This window comes from Pristiophorus japonicus, chromosome 12 (genome assembly GCF_044704955.1).
Source record: "Pristiophorus japonicus isolate sPriJap1 chromosome 12, sPriJap1.hap1, whole genome shotgun sequence".
Classification (NCBI taxonomy): Eukaryota; Metazoa; Chordata; class Chondrichthyes; family Pristiophoridae; genus Pristiophorus; species Pristiophorus japonicus.
In genome coordinates this window covers 185,850,527-185,858,867 of record NC_091988.1, presented here as the reverse complement: position 1 = coordinate 185,858,867, position 8,341 = coordinate 185,850,527, and the positions used below count along the sequence as shown (strand labels likewise).

At 42.8% G+C, this 8,341-nt stretch overlaps 1 pseudogene; it reads left to right on the top strand.

The window, feature by feature from the left end:
* The first annotated feature begins 7,585 nt into the window (after positions 1-7,585).
* LOC139277772 (U2 spliceosomal RNA) lies at positions 7,586-7,824 on the top strand (annotated as a pseudogene).
* Positions 7,825-8,341: the final 517 nt, after the last annotated feature.

The following is an 8,341-nucleotide window of genomic DNA, read 5'->3' as shown; positions in this document are numbered from 1 at the left end:
AGTAAAAAACTGTGTACTGCATGGGAGCTGGGCCAGCATCCCCATTGAAATGCAAGAGCCAATCAAGCTGTTCCAGCGGCGAAAGGACGAGCTGTCCATTCAGGCAGACTGCTTGTTGTGGGGTAACTGCATCGTGCTACCAAAAAAGGGCAGGGAGACGTTCATCTCGGATCTCCACAGCACACACCCGGGTATAGTAATGATGAAAGCGGTAGCCAGATCCCACGTGTGGTGGCCCGTTATCGACTCTGACTTAGAGTCCTGTGTACGGCAATGCAGCATGTGTGCCCAGTTGAGCAACGCACCCAGAGAGGCACCACTAAGTTTGTGGTCCTGGCCCTCCAGGCCATGGTCGAGGATCCATGTCGACTATGCGGGCCCGTTTCTCGGTAAAATGTTCCTGGTGGTGGTGGCTGCTTTTTCAAAATGGATTGAATGTGAAATAATGTCGCGAAGCAATGCCACCGCCACCACTGAAAGCCTGAGGGCCATGTTTGCCACCCACGGCAAACTGACCTGGTAATTAAAAATAGCTAATAATGAATGGGAAAGGCTTTATCAAGGGAGGGGTAGGAGGACAAAGACTAATGGAGTTCTGCTGGGTTCGACTTTGGATGGGGGGAATTGGACTTGTGTAAAACTGATGGCAGGTTGGTGAAGTGATTGGTTTGCATGCCTGAGGCCTGAGCCAAACCGGACCTCACTTGAGTAAAGCAGGTGCCGATCGGGGCCTGACGAATTCCGTCTGGATGTGACGGTGAGTTGATCTGCAGGTAAATCCTGGGAGGGGGGGGGGGGGAGGTGAAGCGATGTGGGGGGCAGGAGGCAAGTCCAGGTTGGCAGCAGCCCACATTGCCCCTCCTGGCTCCACAGAAATATAACTTTGAAAACGTTGCATGGCCATTTCATGAGCAGCCTCCAGTGGTCAATTCAAGGATCGCTGGTAAGGCTGCTCAAAACCTGGAACCAAAAGGCAGAGCTTGCATGGCACATGCTTCATCCATTTGTACCAGAATTTTGCATCGGGGTCCTAATGCCAGTTCAATGCAAGGCACCTAATTCCTGTTTCAGCAGGGAACCCTTGCCTTCTAAAAGAATCTCACTCACGCTCATGGCAACCAGCTCACTTACAGGGTAGTATGTGCGCCGGAAGTTGCAACCCAAAATTTGCAGACTCAGCCACCATTTTACACTGGAAAAATGCTCAAAGGGAAGTTTAATTTGTCCCCTTTGGTCTCCTATGTTTTTCACTGTTCGAAAGTGACACTCAGGAGAATACTTATAGTAGCCCTGTGCCATTTCATGCTGACAGAAAGCTTTATGGCGAGGTGACTAGCCTAAGGAAGACCAATACCGTAAGAGTGCTGGATATTGTTGTGTATAGAAGAACTCCACGAGGCTGAGTGCTGTGAGCTAAATTTAGTGTGACCTTAGTCTTCTTTATTACAACTCCAGAGTGCCTAAACAACATGGCAGCCAACCTTTTATACTGGCCCTGCAGGTGTGTGCAGGTGACCATTAGGACTCCAACAGTCACGCCCTCTGGTGGCAAGTATTACATAGTTACATACATAACAGATACGTTAACTGATAATCTAAGAAATAGCAGATAGATTTTTTAACATGGATAAATTGAAATCGTAGTGCACAATGGAACAGCAGTGAAGTAGAACAGATTGAGAGGTGATTTGATTGAGGTGTTTAAAACGTTAAAAGGATATGATAGGGTAGATACGGAGAAATCTATTCCCTCTAGTGGGGGAATCAAAAACAAGAGGATCTCATCGTAAAGTTAGAGCCAGACCACTTGGGAGCGAACTCAGGAAGCATATTTTTAGGGTAGAAGAAGTTGGGAACTCTCACCCCAAAAGGCTGTGGATGGTGGGCCAATGGAGCTTTCAAGACTGAGGTAGATAGATTCTTGGTAAGTAAGGGTATGAAAGGATATGGAACAAAGGCGGGTAAATGGCGTTGAGGTATAGATCGGCCATGGTCTCACTGAATGGGGGAGCTGGCTCGAGAGGATGAATGGCCTACTCCTGATTCTAATGTTCCCAACATGAAATGTGTACACAATGAACAGGTTAGCAAAGGTGGAGAAGGAAAAGGATATGGGTGTGATTATTTACCGTTCGCCAAAATAATTCAATCAAGGTGAAGCTGTTATCAACAAGGTTAACCAAGTGCTGGGAAGCATCTCAAGTGGACTTGATAATGAGTCAAAACCAATTACTTTAAACGTGTATAACTTATTGATAAGGACACATTCGAAATATATTCAAAAAGGAGTTAGATGTAGTCCTTATTACTAAGGGGATCAAGGGGTATGGCGAGAAAGCAGGAATGGGGTACTGAAGTTGCATGTTCAGCCATGAACTCATTGACTGGTGGTACAGGCTCGAAGGGCCGAATGGCCTACTCCTGCACCTATTTTCTATGTTTCTATGTTTCTATATTGCGCGCACTCTACCTTCAAAGGGCATTCGTGTACTGGAGAGAGTTCAGAGAAGACTCTAAAGGATGATTGTCATACTTAGCGCTCTAAGTTGTGAAGTAAGAGTTGTAAAACTGAATGCTTTTCTGCTGCAAGAAAGGAGATTAACTGAGGACATGCTGCAGGTCTTTAACATGATGAGAGGGATGGGCAATGTAGAAGCCGATTATTTAATGTTGATTGTGATCCGAGAACACAGGGACATTGATACAAAACTAATAAACCGTAAATGATCAAATCTGCAAATGGGAACAGAGCAAATATTAAATGTTATAGATAAGGTAAATCCAGATTATTACTTCACGCACACAAAGAAAGTAGGACCAGGAGACATAAACGGAAGTTAGAAGAAAGTAAAAATAGAGCAAATAGCATGAAATGTACTTTCTGTAAAGAGTACTGAATGTCTGCAACAAGCAAGGTACTTTGGAGTGATTCCAAAGTACAGTTAGGTGCCGTGATGGGGAAGTTGGTGTACTAGTCAGATGACCTTAGGCGGACTGAATGTTCTTTTCTTTTTATTGACTTTTCCTATGCTCTTTATAAACTAAAAGAAGTTGCCCTCCTCCCAACCTCAAAGTACTGATTATGTGGAACAGATTCCAGAAAGTGCAGTCGTCCACTAATCCCTTTAAAAAGTGCAGGCAAAATATCTGGTGAAATTCCCGTGGGCCCAGCGCAATCCTTGCTATGTGTACTCTCTGGAGAAAGAGGATTCCCACAGCATGCAGGCTTCAACAGGTGCATGAAGGACCAGTAGAAAGTGAACCAGCAAAGGAGTGGAAATAAGCCAGCGATTCAACTGTAGACTCTCAAGGACAATAACCTCAATTAACAGGACCACCAGTGGATAACAGCACAACTCAAGTGAACCCCTTAAACCAAACAAATTAGTCCAACCCTTAAGCTTGCATTGTTCCTAATGCAAACACAACCATGCCACGAAAGTCATAATGTATCAAAGTACTGTTTCCATAAGCACCATGCCATCAACATGTATAATCATTTCATAAAATATAGCCATATGAATATAAGATAAGAACATATTGGAGGCTGTTCAGAGAAGATTCACTAGGTTGATTCCGGAGATGAGGGCTTTGACTTATGAGGGTAGGTTGAGTAGGTTGGGCCTATACACTTTGGAGTTCAGAAGAATGAAAGGTGATCTTATTGAAACTTATAAGATAATGAGGGAGCTCGACAAGGTGGATGCAGAGAGGATATTTCCACTCATAGGGGAAACTAAAACTAGGGGACATAGTCTTAGAATAAGGGGTCGCCCATTTAAAACTGAGATGAGGAGAAATTTCTTCTCTCAGAGGGTTGTAAATCTGTGGAATTCTCTGCCCCGGAGAGCTGTGGAGGCCGGGTCATTGAATATATTTAAGGCCGAGATAGACAGATTTTTGAGCGATAACGGAGTAAAGGATTATGGGGACTGGACAGGGAAGTGGAGTCCATGATCAGATCAGCCATTGAATGGTGGAGCAGGCTCGAGGGGCCAAATGGCCTACTCCTGCTCCTATTTCTTATGTTCTTATATGTCGCTAAATAGTTGGAAGAATATAATAGTGCCTATACCTCCAAGACGATAAATGGGCCATCTGTGGAATGGAACTGGTCAGAGTTGAACAGAATGGGCTAGATCTTGACTTTGTGTGATAGTGTGAAATGAGTGATAACGAGTCGGCAGACCATTTTACATCTGCCCGACTTTTATTTCAATTGATTTCAACGGAAATAAAAATCGGGGAAGATATAATTCAGGCTGTTGACTCGCTATCACCTGTTTTATACTATGGCACAAAGTCAAGATCTGCCCCCCGTGGGTTGTAAGATTGGATTAAAATTCTGGCCTTTCATTTGAATACCTTCAAGGGTCAGCGAGGAAGTTCACAGAGCTTTATGTGCTTAATGTGATTGGTTAAGTGGCCATCAATATAAGATAGTCACCAAGAGGGAATTTTGAAGAAACTTCTTTACCCAAAGTGTGGTGAGGATGTGGAACTCACTACCACGGGGAGTGGTTGAAGGGAATAGTATAGATGCATTTAAGGGGAGGTTAGACAAGCATATAAAAACATAAGAAATACGAGGCAGAATAGGCCATTGGACCCTCAATCCTGCTGTGCCATTTAATAAGATCATGGCTGATCTGATCCTGGCCTCAACTCCACTTCCACACCTGCTCCCCATAACCCTTGACTCCCTTATCATTCAAAAATCTGTCTATCTCCACCTTAAATATATTCAAAGAGCCAGCCTCCACAACTCTCTGGGGTAGAGAATTCCAAAGATTCACGACCCTCTGAGAGAAGAAATTCCTCCTAATTTCTGTTCTAAATGGGCGACTCCTTATTCTGAAACTATGCCTCATAGTTCTAGATTCCCCCATGAGGGGAAACATCCCCTCCACATCTACCCTGTCCAGCCGTCTCAGAATCTTATATGTTTCAATAAGATCACCTCTCATTCTTCCAAACTCCAATGAGTATAGGCCCAACCTGCTCAACCTTTCTTCATATGACAACCCCTTCAATCAAGAATCAACCTCGTGAACCTTTTCTGAACTGCCTCCAATACAAATCTATGGTTCCTTAAATAAGGAAACTAAAACTATACACAGTACCCTAGGTGTGGTCTTACCAACGCCCTGTACAGTTGGAGCAGACTTCCCTACTTTTATACTCCATCTCCCTTGCAACAAAAGCCAACATTCCATTTGCCTTCCTGATTAGTTGCTGTACCTGCATACTAACTTTTGTGTTTCATGTACTACAGCATTTTATAATCGCTCCCCATTTAAATAATAATTTGCTTTTTTATTTTTCGTACCGAAGTGGATAACCTCAGATTTTCCCACATTATAGTCCATCTGCCAAATTGTTGCCCACTCACTGAGCCTGTCTATATCCCTTTGTAGATTTGTTGCGTCCTCCTCACAACTTGCTTTCCCACCTATCTTTGTATCATCAGTAAATTTGGCTACATTACACTCGGTCCCTTCATCCACGTCATTAATATAAATAGTGGGGTTACATTTGCCATCCTCCAATCTGCAGGAACTGTTCCATATAATCTATAGAATTTTGGAAGATGGCAACCAATGCATCCACTATTTCCATGGCTACCTCTTTTAGTACTCTGGGATGCAGATTATCAGGCCCTGGGCATTTATCAGCCCTCAGTCCCATTAGTTTCTCCAGCACTATTTTCTTACTAATAAGCATTTCCTTTCATTCTTTTTACTCATTAGACCTTTGGTTCTCTAGCATTTCTGGGATGTTATTTGTGTCATAGAAACATAGAAACATAGAAAACAGGTGCAGGAGTAGACCATTCGGCCCTTCGAGCCTGCACTGCCATTCAATGAGTTCATGGCTGAACATGCAACTTCAATACCCCATTCCTGCTTTCTCGCCATACCCCCTGATTCCCTCCAGTAGTAAAGACTACATCTAACGCCTTCCTGAACACATCCAGTGTCCTCTTCCGTGAAGACAGAACCGAAGTATTTATTTAATTGTTCTGCTATTTCCTTGTTCCCCATTATAAACTCTCCCGTTTGTGACTGTAAAGGACCTACATTTGTATTCATTAATCTTTTTCTTTTTACATACTTGTAGAAACTTTTGCAGTAATTTTTTATGTTCCTTGCAAGTTTACTCTCATACTCTATTTTTCTCCTCTTAATCAATCTCCTGGTCCTTTTTTTTTGCTGAATTCGAAACTGCTCCCAATCCTCAGGCTTGCTACTTTTCTGGCAACTTTGTATGACTCCTCTTTGGATCTAATATGATCCTTAATTTCTTTTGTTAGCCATGGTTGGGCCACTTTTACTTTTGTGTTTTTGCACCAGAAAGGAATGTATAACTGTTGCAATTCCTGCATTCGTTCCTTAAATGTTTGCCATTGCCTATCCACCATCATGCCTTTTAATGAATCTTCCCAATCTATCATAGCCAATTCATTCCTCATACCTTCGTAATCTCCTTTGTTTAGATTTAGATTTAGGACCCTAGTTTTGGATTGGACTACTTCACTTTCCATCTTAATAAAGAATTTAATCAATCATGTTATGGTCACTCTTCCCTAAAGGACCCAGCCCAACAAGACTATTAATTAACCCCTTCTCATTGCACAATACCCAATCTAGGATAGCCTGTTCCTTAGTAGGCTCCTCAATGTACTGGTCTAAAAAACCATCTCGTACACACTCCAGGAATTGATCTTCCACAGTATTACTACTAATTTGGTTTGGCCAGTCTGTATGTAGATTAAAGTACTGTAGTACCCTTGCCACATGCATCTCTGATTTCCTGTTTGATGCTGTCCCCTACATTACCACTACTGTTTGGAGGCTTATAGACAACTCCCACCAATGTTATCTGCCCCTTGGTGCTCCTTAGCTCCACCCAGACTGATTCTACATCTTGATTTTCTGAGCCAATATTCCTCCCATAGATATGCCAGCTTTCTGGCGTGCCTGAATTTCGGCCCCCTTATACTTATGACTTTCAAATTTGATCTTGCCCCAAGAGTGGAAATATATTCTACCCTATGTCTACCAGATCAAACCCTTTCATAATCTTAAAGACCTCTCTCAAGTCAATCCTCAGCCTTCTCTATTCTAGAGACAAAAGCCTCAGCTGTTATAGGTTTTGGACTATTTTATCAGATCTTTTCAATCTAAGAATCTGCCTGACTGGCTATGTGTGTGTTCAATACACGTGTACAAAGTTCTGCCTTCCTCCACTCACTAACAAATTAAAAATAGTCAATAGATTAGGCATTATAATGTATACATAGTTAAAACACTTACACCCAGAAATTCAACAAAAGAAAAAAAATCTACAATTTCCTTTTACACTGACAAGTATCTGTTTATACAAATTTCAACATAGCTTTAACTGTTTATGCTACCAAATATTAAACAAAAGTATAATGCTCTGACTATATTAAAAAAAACAGTAGTGGTGTGAGCTCACAATATCGGCTGGTGTACTACCGCAGTATTGAGGGAGTGCTGAAGGTGCCATCTTTCGGAAGAGACCTTAAACAAAGCTTGTTCAGGTGAACATTAAAGAATCTGTGGCTTCTCGGCCTTTTGGCTAAGATCATGCGTAACTGACCTGACAGGGGAGTAGCCACCATGACCTCCGGGTGGTTCTCCCTGGATCAGGAAGGTATATGCTTGCTTTTTTGGAAACAGGAGGTGGGTGGGGTGGCTTGACCCATCCACCTCCACGGAGGTGTGTGGGGGACCTGACCCAATCACCTCCATGGCACGAACCTGGTATTGCAGTACTTCCAGGAATGGTGCAGTGGCTCTAGGCCTTTTGGCTAAGAGTATTGGCACAGAGTGATCCTTGGCGTGTGCAAGGTGACCTCTGGCGTTTGTGATTTGACAAAGAATTGGAACGATTGGCTACGAATTTCAAAAAAAAAAAAAAATTAAAGAATCTGTGGCACCATGTGAAGAAGAAACAGTGATTCCTTTGTTGTCTTGGCCAACATTCCTCCCTGAACGAATAATGGCTGACTGTGGTATGCCACTGCTGCAAATAGAACAGACTTGACGGACCAGCTGGTCTTTTTCTGTCTATCATTATCGTATGTGCACTTGTTTGCTGTAAACAGCCTTTCATCAGGTTAGAATTGATTTGATTAATTCCTCTGAAGCATCTAAGTACTTAGGACTAAGCTATTTCCATTACCACAGTTTTGTAAATATTAGTGCTTTTACAATGGCCTGGGACTTGGGGTCAGCACCAAAGCAAAGGCCAAAGAAAGCTGCCCACAAAAATCTTACAATCTCTGCGGCGAGAGGTTTTTGCTTGTTGACAC